At 42.5% G+C, this 16,862-nt stretch overlaps 4 non-coding genes and 1 pseudogene across 4 annotated transcripts; all 5 read right to left on the reverse strand.

Annotated features, from left to right (window-relative positions):
* Positions 1-1,272: 1,272 nt before the first annotated feature.
* LOC130316713 (U2 spliceosomal RNA) lies at positions 1,273-1,474 on the reverse strand (annotated as a pseudogene).
* Positions 1,475-8,342: 6,868 nt separating this feature from the next.
* Positions 8,343-8,533, reverse strand: LOC130316707 (U2 spliceosomal RNA). Its single transcript, XR_008863983.1, has one exon. It is a non-coding gene; the product is annotated as a U2 spliceosomal RNA (small nuclear RNA).
* Positions 8,534-10,628: 2,095 nt separating this feature from the next.
* Positions 10,629-10,819, reverse strand: LOC130316708 (U2 spliceosomal RNA). Its single transcript, XR_008863984.1, has one exon. It is a non-coding gene; the product is annotated as a U2 spliceosomal RNA (small nuclear RNA).
* A 2,087-nt stretch (positions 10,820-12,906) lies between these two features.
* On the reverse strand, positions 12,907-13,098 carry LOC130316709 (U2 spliceosomal RNA). The gene has a single exon (XR_008863985.1). It is a non-coding gene; the product is annotated as a U2 spliceosomal RNA (small nuclear RNA).
* A 2,088-nt stretch (positions 13,099-15,186) lies between these two features.
* On the reverse strand, positions 15,187-15,372 carry LOC130316712 (U2 spliceosomal RNA). Its single transcript, XR_008863987.1, has one exon. It is a non-coding gene; the product is annotated as a U2 spliceosomal RNA (small nuclear RNA).
* Positions 15,373-16,862: the final 1,490 nt, after the last annotated feature.

Below are 16,862 nucleotides of genomic sequence, written 5' to 3' on the forward strand. Positions count from 1 at the left end.
AGCAGCGGCTGCAATATCTCAACGGAGAATACGTTTATATATATGTGTGTGTGTGCGCGTATATATATATATATATATATATATATATATATATATATATTTCTCCGCCGAAATCACTTTTAAACCCATTTCCACCTTTTTTTCCCTTCTCTTCCTCTTACTTTTTTTTCACGTTTTTTTACGTTTTTCTCCTTTTCGCCTCTTTTCTGGGCGTATTATTCTTCTTTTTCTTCTTTTTTTTCGTCTAATGCATACCCCATCAGTGCAGCAATGCTTATTCAATACCGCCAGCAGATGGAGACACTGGGGGATAATTTTCTAAGGATTTATACTGATTTTTCCTGTCTGAATTTGTCGCACAGAAAGTTGCAGGCCAAATATGTGTGACATTTCTGCGACTTTAGCTTCTAGAGCATTTTTACAACATTATACATAGGTGCTGAATACATAAAAAGCGACTGTTCAGCGACAGACAAGTCGCATCGGCTGAAAGTAGGCCAGAATGTCAGTCCATGTTGGAGCAGGTTTAGATACAGTCTAAAGTATAGATCTCAAAGTCTGTGCACAGAATTTAGCAAGGGCCTCGCACCTTCTGATGCATCAGGTAGGTGCACAATAGCATAGCCTAACCCTCTGTACTTTGGTCTATATTGATGCGGGACATAGACAGCCAGCTGATGACCAATCCATTAGTGCAATGGATGGCTGGAAGCATTTGTCTTTGCCTTTGCAATACCACAGAAGCAATGCATGGTCAATGTACAGCAATGACACACCTGTGTGAACAGCCAGGAGACCCCCCCATGTTATGTTACATAGTTACATAGTTAGTACGGTCGAAAAAAGACATATGTCCATCAAGTTCAACCAGGGAATTAAGGGGTAGGGGTGTGGCGCGATATTGGGGAAGGGATGAGATTTTATATTTCTTCATAAGCATTAATCTTATTTTGTCAATTAGGAACATTCAGCACCCACCCGCTATCAAGGCAGCTGCCTATCATGTCATGCCCTACCTGCACAGGTGTGCTGGCTACTCAAATGATCCAATTAAGGAGGCCATTTAGTCAGCAGCAGCAGAAGTCCTGTGCCTGGACGCTCCAACAGCGGCCAGACACAAGCAGAAGCAGCAGAAGCAGCAGCAGCACCACCTTTTGTTTTTTGGCTGCAGCAGCAGCAGCAGCAGCAGCAAGGCCCACAGGGCTGGCTAGCTGGCTAGCCAGCAAGCAGGTAGCAATGAAAGTAGGAATCTTTCTTTTTAACCCTGTAAGGGGGTGGTGCACTGTACCCGAAGATACTGCCATATCGGGTCAATGCATAGGGCGACGGAAGCAAGCTTCGAAATCGGCCCCCGTTCTCAAAAATCCATTTAATATATGGTCCCCAGATAGGGGACGTATCAGATATTAAACTGATAAGAACAGATTTTTTTTTTTTTTTTTTTTTTTTTTTACATTTTTATTGAAAAAACTCAAAAACTTAAATACATCACAAGAAATTTTTACAATATATCAAATACTGTTTTCCATAAATGTAAATTCCACATAGCTAATGCTTTTTTCTGCCCATATCTCTTTTTATCAATTAAATAGTACAAGTAAACTTCACTGTATATCATCTTCAAACATTCTTTTTCACAAATAAAATCTCTTTTGAAGACAAGGATATTACGAACTTTCCATAATACATTTTTTGTACAGTTGATAAAAATCCACAAAATTCTCTCTTTTTCTTTCGTAACTCCATCACTTTTGCCATATAAAACAACTTCATGATTTAAAACTTTTAGACCTGTTAGGAATTTCAATAAAGAACCAATTAGTCTAAAAACCTTTTGTGCAAAATAACAATTCCATAAAAGGTGCAAAACAGTTTCATCTATATTGCAATTTTCCCGGGGACAGACACATACAGCATTTAGACCTCTTCTATATTGGAAAAATCTTACCGGAAGACACTCATGGATAATCATCCATGCTAAATCCTTGTGCTCATTAAAAAGATATGGCTCGTTTACCTTTTTCCATATTTGTACACACCTATTATAAGAAAAATTAGAGACCATACATATTTCTTCTTGCAAATTTAACTGTACTTCTATCTTGCGAGCATCCCTCAAGGTTAACAAGTCAAAGTCTTTAAGGTTATACATACGTATAATTTTTTCTAAGATGGCATAATGTTTAGGCGGAGTTAAAAGTACAGGAGTAGATAATGATAAAAACACCCATTTTCTTCTTCTAAAAATATGTCCCGCAGAGTACTTTAAAAAACAGGACCATACACTTTTCATAAAAAGTCCCCTAAAACACCAACTAAAAAACCTTAAGTATAAAAATTTTCTAATACAGGGAACCTGTTTTCCTCCATTTTTTTGTGACTTATACATAATATCTCTTTTTAATTTTTCTGCTTTAGAACTCCATAGAAACTCAAAGAGAATCCTCTGAAGTTGCCTAGACATAAGTTCATTAGGAGGATAAATCATATTTAAATAGAGCATAATGGGTATTAGCATAGCCTTAATCACCAAAATTTTACCTTCTAAAGATAATTTCCTAAGGGACCAAAAGTCTACCTTCTTCTTTACCTTTTCTTTTACCATTAGCCAACTTTCCTCACCATTGTTATTTTTATCAAAGATGACTCCAAGGATTTTTATTTTTTCTGACTGTAATTTTAGGTTTGGTATTTGCACGTTTTCCCATTTACCTATATAAAAACAGTCACATTTAGATAAATTAAGTTTAAAAGCAGAAGCTTTACAAAAGAAATCAGTAACATCAACAACTCTTTGTAAAGAGAAGGAACTTTCACAAAAAACATTAATATCATCCATATAGCCACACACTTTAAGGGTGGCACTATTACCTCCAGGAACTGGCACTCCTTTTATTATTTTATCATTCCTTATTAAGTTTAACAGAGGTTCTATTGCACATATGAACAGTATAGGAGACAGAGGGCAGCCTTGCTTTACCCCTGATGATAAATTAATAAAATCCGTAAGGAAACCATTTATTAAAATCCTGCTAAAAGAACCTTTATATAAGAGAGCAATTTGCTTAATAAATATGTTAGGAAAACCCATGCGTTGTAAAACCATCCATAAAAAACAATGTGATACTCTATCGAAAGCTTTATGAAAATCTAGAGATAGAATGGCTAGATTTTGATTCCGCTCTTGCTGATACCATATGACGTCCCTAATAGCATTTAAAGGTTCAGCTACACTCCTTCCTGGGACACCACATACCTGATCCACATGGATGACCTTGTACAAAAAAGGCTTCATTCTGTTAACAAAAATTTTTGACATAATCTTATAATCAACATTAAGAAGCGTAATTGGTCTCCAATTTTCTAAGCTGTTCCTATCCCCCTTTTTGGGGATCAGAGACACTATACCACTCCTCCAAGATAAAGGTAGAACATCAGAATTAAAAGCCTCCTTAAAAATATTAAGCAAATCATCTTTAAAAATTTCCCAAAAGGTTTTATAAAACTCTACAGGAAGTCCATCCGAACCTGGTGTTTTACCTGTGGATAAACTTTTAGCAGCAATTTCTAATTCTTGGCATCTTACTTCTGTGCAAAGTCCATCTTGGTCCTCCTTACTTAAACCACAATCTAAAGTGCTTAGGAGAAAATTTGCAGCAGATATATCAATGGGTTTCTCATTAAACAGATCTTGATAAAAGGATTTAGCTTTGGATAACATTCCTACATTAGTAGTTTCATCCTCAATGTTAATCATTAACTTTTTTGTTTCCATTACCTTTTTAAAAAAGAATCTTGTACACTTTTCATCCTTCTCTTTACATTCAACTTTGGAGTTAAAAATTATTTCTTTCCCTTTGTTAGTTATAGCCTTCTGAATATCACTTTTAACACTTAAAATCAGATCGTCTACATATACACCCAGCTCTTTGAGTTGATAATAGGTTTGTAGTTTTGTGTTAAGATCTCTATACCATTTCAATTTCTCTTTTGTTTTTTTAACACCCATCTTAATAAAATACTCTTTAAATTTTACCTTGCAGAATTCCCACCATGCTAAAAGAGAATTAAAATTAGTCCTTGAGTTCTGCAATTTTTTAAAAAGATAGATAAAATTACATTTAATTTCTTCATCTTCAAGCAAAGAGACATTCAGACGCCAGACTCCTTTGGCTCTGCAAACCCCATCAAACTTACATGTAGCAGATAGAATCTTATGATCTGAAAAAAAGGTAGAAGTCAATTGCATATTCCCATAAAATGCAAATCCAGAAGCAAAAATATAATCAATTCTTGACATATAAAGGCTATTCCCCCAGGTATGCCCAGGGTCATTAGGGAAAGAGGTTCTCCACAAATCTTTTAAATTAAAATCAACTATAAAATCCTTTAGTTGTTTTTCAGTCTTATCTTTCCTTTGTTCAGATCCTCCAGCCCGCTCCTCTCCTGCCATTATACAATTAAAATCACCAGCGATGATAAGAGGGGATGAACCCGGTAAATAAAACTGAATTTTCTCTAATAAATCAGATCTTTCATCCTTATCTGGAGAGGCATATACATTTAAAAGTCTCATATTCATGTCATTATAAATAATATGAACGAGCAGGGCTCTACCGGGTACAATGTCTGTGAAGGAGGTAACTTTATACTCACTGCTCTTGAACAGTATGCCAACACCAGTCACTTTCCTCTCATTATCCCCTGACCACACAGACGGGCCAAGAGTCCATTCAGATCTCAAAGATGAATAATTGATATCATAATCAATGGCACATTCCTGTAAAAATAAAATGTCTGTAGGCAAAGAAGACAAGAAAGAAAATAAAGCAGCCCTCCTCTCTGGGCTCTTCAAACTCCTCACATTGAAGGAGGAGATATTAACACTTGGTAGCTCCTGGGTCATTCATTATCCTCAGACAAAGAACCCCAATCTGTAGGTGGTGACACAAATTCCTCAATATTAACAGGGTCGGATGCTGTTATAACCTTTTGGCAGACAATCTCCACGTTCCCCTCGTCCGCACTAACTCGACCACTCCTTTTGATGTTAAGGCCCTTTTCCTCTTTCCGGTCTCTGCTTTTCCTCTTTCGCCGTTCTTCTACATCCATCTCCTCTGTATCCCTTCTGGGCGGTCCAGGACCTTCAACTTCCATGAGAGGAGAACCCCTCACTTCTGTCTCAGGTCCCACGACCTTCCCCGGGGACACAATGCTTTTGGAGACATGAGCCACAGCAGGTATCACAGGAATTCCGGTAGCAGAAGACTCAGGCATCACTTTCAGGGTGTGGGTCTTAGGCACAGGCAAAGCATCCATGGAGCTCTTCCTCATCGAGGGACCAGCCGATGTAGCCACAATATTGGCCCAGGAGCGTTGAGGACAATCCTTAAAAGCGTGTCCTTTCTGCTTACACACATTACACAGAATCTCATTTTGACAGTCCAAAGTGGTGTGGCCTTTTTGGCCACATCTTTTGCAAATAACCACTTCCTCTTTGCAAGATTCTTGTGTATGACCATATTCATGGCATTTCCTGCAATAATACGGCATCCCAGGGTAGAATAAATAGCCACGTTTACGCCCAATTAAAAAATTTGCAGGTGGGCGACACAGACCTCCAATTCCTCTCACATCTTCTCTGAACTTAACAGCAAACTTATGCTTTCCAGTCCAAAAGTCCATTGCATTCATTATTTTATGAGAGTATTTGACTTCCGCACAATATTGGTTTAAAAATAAGACAATGTCTCTTATATCCACGTATGGATCGTGCATAGTAACCACCAGTGGAACATCGCCATTAGAATATAGAGCAATGAAAACAAGTCCTTTCATATCCTCCTCATTGGCAAGCTCCCGAACTTTCTCAAACATATGGTCACATGCAGATGCGGAAGTCAAGGTAAGAATGAAAAGTCCTTTACCTGGGTCTTTTAGGCAAAACACATCTTCTCTCTGAATGTGCAATAAATCCAGCATAATTCTCTTGACAAAAAATTCCAAAGTCATCTTCTCCTTTTTCTCCTCATCCACTTCAATACGGAAGGTGTTCTTAATCCGAGTTTCAGTATGCGCAGCAAACCTAAGGGTCGCCATGGGGGATCGCCTTCCCGTTCTTTGTAAGTCCTCCTCCTATAGCAGCATGAGGCTTAAGACGGCTAAAAAACCGCCGATGCCTCAAGGCCGAAGGTTCGACGAACTCAGAGCCCCTTGACAAGATACAAGATCTTAGCCAAAAGGCCGAGAAGCGATAACCGTGAAAGGGGCGGGCCCAACAAGGTCCCCTTCATGGGCACTATCACTGCTTGCTGTCAGGGAGGCTGCCAGACAATTTTCCATGCACACTCTGGGCTGGGGGGCAGTCAACCACCAGTACACACAGCAGAACCTAAACCCATACCATTATTGCTAAGCAGCAAGACAGGGGCCCATTGCACTCCCACGGGGCCTTTTTAAATGCAATCCATAACCCGGATTTGCCAGGAACCCTTCTTACTCCTCCTACTTGCATGTGACACTGGGCTTAGGATCTGCATAGGAAACACACACACAAGCACACACCTACCTTTGTTGCCTGCAGATGCCTCCTTGGCTGTCCCCAAACGGTATCAAACCAACACCCACGGGAAGCTGTAAGCATAGAGGACATGCCTGCACCCCATTGGACTTACCTGTGTGGGTTAAATCCGGGTTATTTGACAACCTATGGCGGTGATGGTTCTGCTCAGGCAGAGCAGTGCTGATGCTCCTCATAAAGCTGTCGCTGCTGTGAAGGTTCTAGGTGACATCACAATCCCTATGGTTACATACACAACAAAGCTGGGTTGTTGTTGTTTACACTCTGCAAGGCCTGTGGAAGTGAGTGACATCATAGCACTGTAGTTCTGAGGGTTCTAGATGGATGCAACAATCTCCTGTTGCTTCTATGAAGGCCATAATAGACGACATCACCAAACAGCTCCATAGTCACATACACAGCAAAGGAGAGATGTTGTTTACACCTAGTGATGTCAGTGGTATTGAGTGACATCACAGCACAGTGCTAAGGCTCCTGGGCCTGGACACAGCAGCGGCTGCAATATCTCAACGGAGAATACGTTTATATATATGTGTGTGTGTGCGCGTATATATATATATATATATATATATATATATATATATATATATTTCTCCGCCGAAATCACTTTTAAACCCATTTCCACCTTTTTTTCCCTTCTCTTCCTCTTACTTTTTTTTCACGTTTTTTTACGTTTTTCTCCTTTTCGCCTCTTTTCTGGGCGTATTATTCTTCTTTTTCTTCTTTTTTTTCGTCTAATGCATACCCCATCAGTGCAGCAATGCTTATTCAATACCGCCAGCAGATGGAGACACTGGGGGATAATTTTCTAAGGATTTATACTGATTTTTCCTGTCTGAATTTGTCGCACAGAAAGTTGCAGGCCAAATATGTGTGACATTTCTGCGACTTTAGCTTCTAGAGCATTTTTACAACATTATACATAGGTGCTGAATACATAAAAAGCGACTGTTCAGCGACAGACAAGTCGCATCGGCTGAAAGTAGGCCAGAATGTCAGTCCATGTTGGAGCAGGTTTAGATACAGTCTAAAGCATAGATCTCAAAGTCTGTGCACAGAATTTAGCAAGGGCCTCGCACCTTCTGATGCATCAGGTAGGTGCACTATAGCATAGCCTAACCCTCTGTACTTTGGTCTATATTGATGCGGGACATAGACAGCCAGCTGATGACCAATCCATTAGTGCAATGGATGGCTGGAAGCATTTGTCTTTGCCTTTGCAATACCACAGAAGCAATGCATGGTCAATGTACAGCAATGACACACCTGTGTGAACAGCCAGGAGACCCCCCCATGTTATGTTACATAGTTACATAGTTAGTACGGTCGAAAAAAGACATATGTCCATCAAGTTCAACCAGGGAATTAAGGGGTAGGGGTGTGGCGCGATATTGGGGAAGGGATGAGATTTTATATTTCTTCATAAGCATTAATCTTATTTTGTCAATTAGGAACATTCAGCACCCACCCGCTATCAAGGCAGCTGCCTATCATGTCATGCCCTACCTGCACAGGTGTGCTGGCTACTCAAATGATCCAATTAAGGAGGCCATTTAGTCAGCAGCAGCAGAAGTCCTGTGCCTGGACGCTCCAACAGCGGCCAGACACAAGCAGAAGCAGCAGAAGCAGCAGCAGCACCACCTTTTGTTTTTTGGCTGCAGCAGCAGCAGCAGCAGCAGCAAGGCCCACAGGGCTGGCTAGCTGGCTAGCCAGCAAGCAGGTAGCAATGAAAGTAGGAATCTTTCTTTTTAACCCTGTAAGGGGGTGGTGCACTGTACCCGAAGATACTGCCATATCGGGTCAATGCATAGGGCGACGGAAGCAAGCTTCGAAATCGGCCCCCGTTCTCAAAAATCCATTTAATATATGGTCCCCAGATAGGGGACGTATCAGATATTAAACTGATAAGAACAGATACTACACTTGATCTTAGCCAAAAGGCCGAGAAGCGATAACCGTGAAAGGGGCGGGCCCAACAAGGTCCCCTTCATGGGCACTATCACTGCTTGCTGTCAGGGAGGCTGCCAGACAATTTTCCATGCACACTCTGGGCTGGGGGGCAGTCAACCACCAGTACACACAGCAGAACCTAAACCCATACCATTATTGCTAAGCAGCAAGACAGGGGCCCATTGCACTCCCACGGGGCCTTTTTAAATGCAATCCATAACCCGGATTTGCCAGGAACCCTTCTTACTCCTCCTACTTGCATGTGACACTGGGCTTAGGATCTGCATAGGAAACACACACACAAGCACACACCTACCTTTGTTGCCTGCAGATGCCTCCTTGGCTGTCCCCAAACGGTATCAAACCAACACCCACGGGAAGCTGTAAGCATAGAGGACATGCCTGCACCCCATTGGACTTACCTGTGTGGGTTAAATCCGGGTTATTTGACAACCTATGGCGGTGATGGTTCTGCTCAGGCAGAGCAGTGCTGATGCTCCTCATAAAGCTGTCGCTGCTGTGAAGGTTCTAGGTGACATCACAATCCCTATGGTTACATACACAACAAAGCTGGGTTGTTGTTGTTTACACTCTGCAAGGCCTGTGGAAGTGAGTGACATCATAGCACTGTAGTTCTGAGGGTTCTAGATGGATGCAACAATCTCCTGTTGCTTCTATGAAGGCCATAATAGACGACATCACCAAACAGCTCCATAGTCACATACACAGCAAAGGAGAGATGTTGTTTACACCTAGTGATGTCAGTGGTATTGAGTGACATCACAGCACAGTGCTAAGGCTCCTGGGCCTGGACACAGCAGCGGCTGCAATATCTCAACGGAGAATACGTTTATATATATGTGTGTGTGTGCGCGTATATATATATATATATATATATATATATATATATATATATATATATATATTTCTCCGCCGAAATCACTTTTAAACCCATTTCCACCTTTTTTTCCCTTCTCTTCCTCTTACTTTTTTTTCACGTTTTTTTACGTTTTTCTCCTTTTCGCCTCTTTTCTGGGCGTATTATTCTTCTTTTTCTTCTTTTTTTTCGTCTAATGCATACCCCATCAGTGCAGCAATGCTTATTCAATACCGCCAGCAGATGGAGACACTGGGGGATAATTTTCTAAGGATTTATACTGATTTTTCCTGTCTGAATTTGTCGCACAGAAAGTTGCAGGCCAAATATGTGTGACATTTCTGCGACTTTAGCTTCTAGAGCATTTTTACAACATTATACATAGGTGCTGAATACATAAAAAGCGACTGTTCAGCGACAGACAAGTCGCATCGGCTGAAAGTAGGCCAGAATGTCAGTCCATGTTGGAGCAGGTTTAGATACAGTCTAAAGCATAGATCTCAAAGTCTGTGCACAGAATTTAGCAAGGGCCTCGCACCTTCTGATGCATCAGGTAGGTGCACTATAGCATAGCCTAACCCTCTGTACTTTGGTCTATATTGATGCGGGACATAGACAGCCAGCTGATGACCAATCCATTAGTGCAATGGATGGCTGGAAGCATTTGTCTTTGCCTTTGCAATACCACAGAAGCAATGCATGGTCAATGTACAGCAATGACACACCTGTGTGAACAGCCAGGAGACCCCCCCATGTTATGTTACATAGTTACATAGTTAGTACGGTCGAAAAAAGACATATGTCCATCAAGTTCAACCAGGGAATTAAGGGGTAGGGGTGTGGCGCGATATTGGGGAAGGGATGAGATTTTATATTTCTTCATAAGCATTAATCTTATTTTGTCAATTAGGAACATTCAGCACCCACCCGCTATCAAGGCAGCTGCCTATCATGTCATGCCCTACCTGCACAGGTGTGCTGGCTACTCAAATGATCCAATTAAGGAGGCCATTTAGTCAGCAGCAGCAGAAGTCCTGTGCCTGGACGCTCCAACAGCGGCCAGACACAAGCAGAAGCAGCAGAAGCAGCAGCAGCACCACCTTTTGTTTTTTGGCTGCAGCAGCAGCAGCAGCAGCAGCAAGGCCCACAGGGCTGGCTAGCTGGCTAGCCAGCAAGCAGGTAGCAATGAAAGTAGGAATCTTTCTTTTTAACCCTGTAAGGGGGTGGTGCACTGTACCCGAAGATACTGCCATATCGGGTCAATGCATAGGGCGACGGAAGCAAGCTTCGAAATCGGCCCCCGTTCTCAAAAATCCATTTAATATATGGTCCCCAGATAGGGGACGTATCAGATATTAAACTGATAAGAACAGATACTACACTTGATCTTAGCCAAAAGGCCGAGAAGCGATAACCGTGAAAGGGGCGGGCCCAACAAGGTCCCCTTCATGGGCACTATCACTGCTTGCTGTCAGGGAGGCTGCCAGACAATTTTCCATGCACACTCTGGGCTGGGGGGCAGTCAACCACCAGTACACACAGCAGAACCTAAACCCATACCATTATTGCTAAGCAGCAAGACAGGGGCCCATTGCACTCCCACGGGGCCTTTTTAAATGCAATCCATAACCCGGATTTGCCAGGAACCCTTCTTACTCCTCCTACTTGCATGTGACACTGGGCTTAGGATCTGCATAGGAAACACACACACAAGCACACACCTACCTTTGTTGCCTGCAGATGCCTCCTTGGCTGTCCCCAAACGGTATCAAACCAACACCCACGGGAAGCTGTAAGCATAGAGGACATGCCTGCACCCCATTGGACTTACCTGTGTGGGTTAAATCCGGGTTATTTGACAACCTATGGCGGTGATGGTTCTGCTCAGGCAGAGCAGTGCTGATGCTCCTCATAAAGCTGTCGCTGCTGTGAAGGTTCTAGGTGACATCACAATCCCTATGGTTACATACACAACAAAGCTGGGTTGTTGTTGTTTACACTCTGCAAGGCCTGTGGAAGTGAGTGACATCATAGCACTGTAGTTCTGAGGGTTCTAGATGGATGCAACAATCTCCTGTTGCTTCTATGAAGGCCATAATAGACGACATCACCAAACAGCTCCATAGTCACATACACAGCAAAGGAGAGATGTTGTTTACACCTAGTGATGTCAGTGGTATTGAGTGACATCACAGCACAGTGCTAAGGCTCCTGGGCCTGGACACAGCAGCGGCTGCAATATCTCAACGGAGAATACGTTTATATATATGTGTGTGTGTGCGCGTATATATATATATATATATATATATATATATATATATATATATTTCTCCGCCGAAATCACTTTTAAACCCATTTCCACCTTTTTTTCCCTTCTCTTCCTCTTACTTTTTTTTCACGTTTTTTTACGTTTTTCTCCTTTTCGCCTCTTTTCTGGGCGTATTATTCTTCTTTTTCTTCTTTTTTTTCGTCTAATGCATACCCCATCAGTGCAGCAATGCTTATTCAATACCGCCAGCAGATGGAGACACTGGGGGATAATTTTCTAAGGATTTATACTGATTTTTCCTGTCTGAATTTGTCGCACAGAAAGTTGCAGGCCAAATATGTGTGACATTTCTGCGACTTTAGCTTCTAGAGCATTTTTACAACATTATACATAGGTGCTGAATACATAAAAAGCGACTGTTCAGCGACAGACAAGTCGCATCGGCTGAAAGTAGGCCAGAATGTCAGTCCATGTTGGAGCAGGTTTAGATACAGTCTAAAGCATAGATCTCAAAGTCTGTGCACAGAATTTAGCAAGGGCCTCGCACCTTCTGATGCATCAGGTAGGTGCACTATAGCATAGCCTAACCCTCTGTACTTTGGTCTATATTGATGCGGGACATAGACAGCCAGCTGATGACCAATCCATTAGTGCAATGGATGGCTGGAAGCATTTGTCTTTGCCTTTGCAATACCACAGAAGCAATGCATGGTCAATGTACAGCAATGACACACCTGTGTGAACAGCCAGGAGACCCCCCCATGTTATGTTACATAGTTACATAGTTAGTACGGTCGAAAAAAGACATATGTCCATCAAGTTCAACCAGGGAATTAAGGGGTAGGGGTGTGGCGCGATATTGGGGAAGGGATGAGATTTTATATTTCTTCATAAGCATTAATCTTATTTTGTCAATTAGGAACATTCAGCACCCACCCGCTATCAAGGCAGCTGCCTATCATGTCATGCCCTACCTGCACAGGTGTGCTGGCTACTCAAATGATCCAATTAAGGAGGCCATTTAGTCAGCAGCAGCAGAAGTCCTGTGCCTGGACGCTCCAACAGCGGCCAGACACAAGCAGAAGCAGCAGAAGCAGCAGCAGCACCACCTTTTGTTTTTTGGCTGCAGCAGCAGCAGCAGCAGCAGCAAGGCCCACAGGGCTGGCTAGCTGGCTAGCCAGCAAGCAGGTAGCAATGAAAGTAGGAATCTTTCTTTTTAACCCTGTAAGGGGGTGGTGCACTGTACCCGAAGATACTGCCATATCGGGTCAATGCATAGGGCGACGGAAGCAAGCTTCGAAATCGGCCCCCGTTCTTAAAAAATCCATTTAATATATGGTCCCCAGATAGGGGACGTATCAGATATTAAACTGATAAGAACAGATACTACACTTGATCTTAGCCAAAAGGCCGAGAAGCGATAACCGTGAAAGGGGCGGGCCCAACAAGGTCCCCTTCATGGGCACTATCACTGCTTGCTGTCAGGGAGGCTGCCAGACAATTTTCCATGCACACTCTGGGCTGGGGGGCAGTCAACCACCAGTACACACAGCAGAACCTAAACCCATACCATTATTGCTAAGCAGCAAGACAGGGGCCCATTGCACTCCCACGGGGCCTTTTTAAATGCAATCCATAACCCGGATTTGCCAGGAACCCTTCTTACTCCTCCTACTTGCATGTGACACTGGGCTTAGGATCTGCATAGGAAACACACACACAAGCACACACCTACCTTTGTTGCCTGCAGATGCCTCCTTGGCTGTCCCCAAACGGTATCAAACCAACACCCACGGGAAGCTGTAAGCATAGAGGACATGCCTGCACCCCATTGGACTTACCTGTGTGGGTTAAATCCGGGTTATTTGACAACCTATGGCGGTGATGGTTCTGCTCAGGCAGAGCAGTGCTGATGCTCCTCATAAAGCTGTCGCTGCTGTGAAGGTTCTAGGTGACATCACAATCCCTATGGTTACATACACAACAAAGCTGGGTTGTTGTTGTTTACACTCTGCAAGGCCTGTGGAAGTGAGTGACATCATAGCACTGTAGTTCTGAGGGTTCTAGATGGATGCAACAATCTCCTGTTGCTTCTATGAAGGCCATAATAGACGACATCACCAAACAGCTCCATAGTCACATACACAGCAAAGGAGAGATGTTGTTTACACCTAGTGATGTCAGTGGTATTGAGTGACATCACAGCACAGTGCTAAGGCTCCTGGGCCTGGACACAGCAGCGGCTGCAATATCTCAACGGAGAATACGTTTATATATATGTGTGTGTGTGCGCGTATATATATATATATATATATATATATATATATATATATTCTCCGCCGAAATCACTTTTAAACCCATTTCCACCTTTTTTTCCCTTCTCTTCCTCTTACTTTTTTTTCACGTTTTTTTACGTTTTTCTCCTTTTCGCCTCTTTTCTGGGCGTATTATTCTTCTTTTTCTTCTTTTTTTTCGTCTAATGCATACCCCATCAGTGCAGCAATGCTTATTCAATACCGCCAGCAGATGGAGACACTGGGGGATAATTTTCTAAGGATTTATACTGATTTTTCCTGTCTGAATTTGTCGCACAGAAAGTTGCAGGCCAAATATGTGTGACATTTCTGCGACTTTAGCTTCTAGAGCATTTTTACAACATTATACATAGGTGCTGAATACATAAAAAGCGACTGTTCAGCGACAGACAAGTCGCATCGGCTGAAAGTAGGCCAGAATGTCAGTCCATGTTGGAGCAGGTTTAGATACAGTCTAAAGCATAGATCTCAAAGTCTGTGCACAGAATTTAGCAAGGGCCTCGCACCTTCTGATGCATCAGGTAGGTGCACTATAGCATAGCCTAACCCTCTGTACTTTGGTCTATATTGATGCGGGACATAGACAGCCAGCTGATGACCAATCCATTAGTGCAATGGATGGCTGGAAGCATTTGTCTTTGCCTTTGCAATACCACAGAAGCAATGCATGGTCAATGTACAGCAATGACACACCTGTGTGAACAGCCAGGAGACCCCCCCATGTTATGTTACATAGTTACATAGTTAGTACGGTCGAAAAAAGACATATGTCCATCAAGTTCAACCAGGGAATTAAGGGGTAGGGGTGTGGCGCGATATTGGGGAAGGGATGAGATTTTATATTTCTTCATAAGCATTAATCTTATTTTGTCAATTAGGAACATTCAGCACCCACCCGCTATCAAGGCAGCTGCCTATCATGTCATGCCCTACCTGCACAGGTGTGCTGGCTACTCAAATGATCCAATTAAGGAGGCCATTTAGTCAGCAGCAGCAGAAGTCCTGTGCCTGGACGCTCCAACAGCGGCCAGACACAAGCAGAAGCAGCAGAAGCAGCAGCAGCACCACCTTTTGTTTTTTGGCTGCAGCAGCAGCAGCAGCAGCAGCAGCAGCAAGGCCCACAGGGCTGGCTAGCTGGCTAGCCAGCAAGCAGGTAGCAATGAAAGTAGGAATCTTTCTTTTTAACCCTGTAAGGGGGTGGTGCACTGTACCCGAAGATACTGCCATATCGGGTCAATGCATAGGGCGACGGAAGCAAGCTTCGAAATCGGCCCCCGTTCTCAAAAATCCATTTAATATATGGTCCCCAGATAGGGGACGTATCAGATATTAAACTGATAAGAACAGATAAGGTTTCAACAAAATTTTATTGAATAAATAAGAAACCATACAAAATTTAAAATGCAAAATAATAAAAGGTTCACAAAAGTTTTAAAATACAAATAATAAAACCAGTAATAAAAGGAGAAAAAATAAAAAAGGCAGGATAAAACATTATACAAATGTCATAAAAACTGATTATATTGTTATTTCGTTCCATAGAGGCAGACACCACATGGATGCTGCCTCGCTGGCCCCCAACTGTTTCTTGTCTCTTAGGTAATAGATGTACATCTCACTCAGGGCCAGCTTTATACAGTTTTTAACATCAATAAAATCATGTTTAAAAAGTAAGATGTTCCTAACTTTCCAGATGGCATTTTTAAAACAATTAATAATCATCCAGCAGATCATCTGCTGTTTAAAATTGGGGCAGTTAAAAAGACCGTAAAAGACACATTCGTGATTAAAATCTTTTAGGCCGCAGGCCCACTTCAAAAGTGGGCCTACCTTCCTCCAAAGCTCCCGTGCAAAAGGGCAGTTCCAAAATATGTGCAGCACCGTTTCGTCCACTCCGCAGCCATCTCTCGGGCACTTGGCTCTCGCCACCAGTCCTCGCCTGTGCTGGAACTCACGAGTAGGGAGGCACTGGTGGACGATTGCCCAGGCAAGATCCCTGTGTACATTCGCCAGAAACTTCCCGTACACGTTCCGCCATACCTTTTTGGATCTTGCCTGTGTGAAATTGGACACTGCCAGGGTAACCTCACTCCGCCTGAGGACCTTTGATACCTTTCTCTGGTCCCCCAGTATGTCAGGCTCCAAATCTTGGAGACCTAGGAGCCTGACTGTCTTTTCCAACACCACATAATGTTTTGGGGGACACAGAAGCACCGGAGCGTTCAGAGGGATGCGCAACCATCTTTTAAAAACCATGCCCGCAGCGTACCTTAAAAAGCAGCTAAAAATGCCATCGGATTTAATAATTTTAAAACAGAAACAGAAATACTTTATGTAAAAGAAAGTAAAAAGGTTAGGAACATCTTTCCCGCCATTATCTTTACTTTTGTACATAAAATCACGCTTTAATTTCTCCATTTTTGAACCCCATAAAAAAGTAAAAACAATTCTAGTTACTTTTTTAATGTATAAAATAGATGGAGGAAATACCATGGCAATGTATAGCATAATAGGGAGTAAAACCATCTTTATTATTAAAATCTTCCCCTCCATGGTAAGGTTTCTAAGATTCCACATTAAAATCTTCTTCTCCATCTTAGCTATAGCTGAATCCCAGTTAGGGCTCCCATCATTGACCTGGTTAAAAACAATACCTAAAACTTTAATTTGATCCTGTTGCATTGTGACTCCTGGGGTGATGGATGAATCCCAGGAGCCAATATAAAAACAGTCACATTTATCTGTGTTTAGCTTAAAACCAGAGACCTCGCAGAAATAGCTGGTGTTCCTCAATGCCCCCCTCATGGATGGAGAGTCCGGGCACAGTATGGTGACATCATCCATGTACCCCAACACCTTTAGATGGGTCCC

The sequence above is a fragment of the Hyla sarda genome, unplaced genomic scaffold, assembly GCF_029499605.1.
Source record: "Hyla sarda isolate aHylSar1 unplaced genomic scaffold, aHylSar1.hap1 scaffold_1947, whole genome shotgun sequence".
Lineage (NCBI taxonomy): Eukaryota > Metazoa > Chordata > Amphibia > Anura > Hylidae > Hyla > Hyla sarda.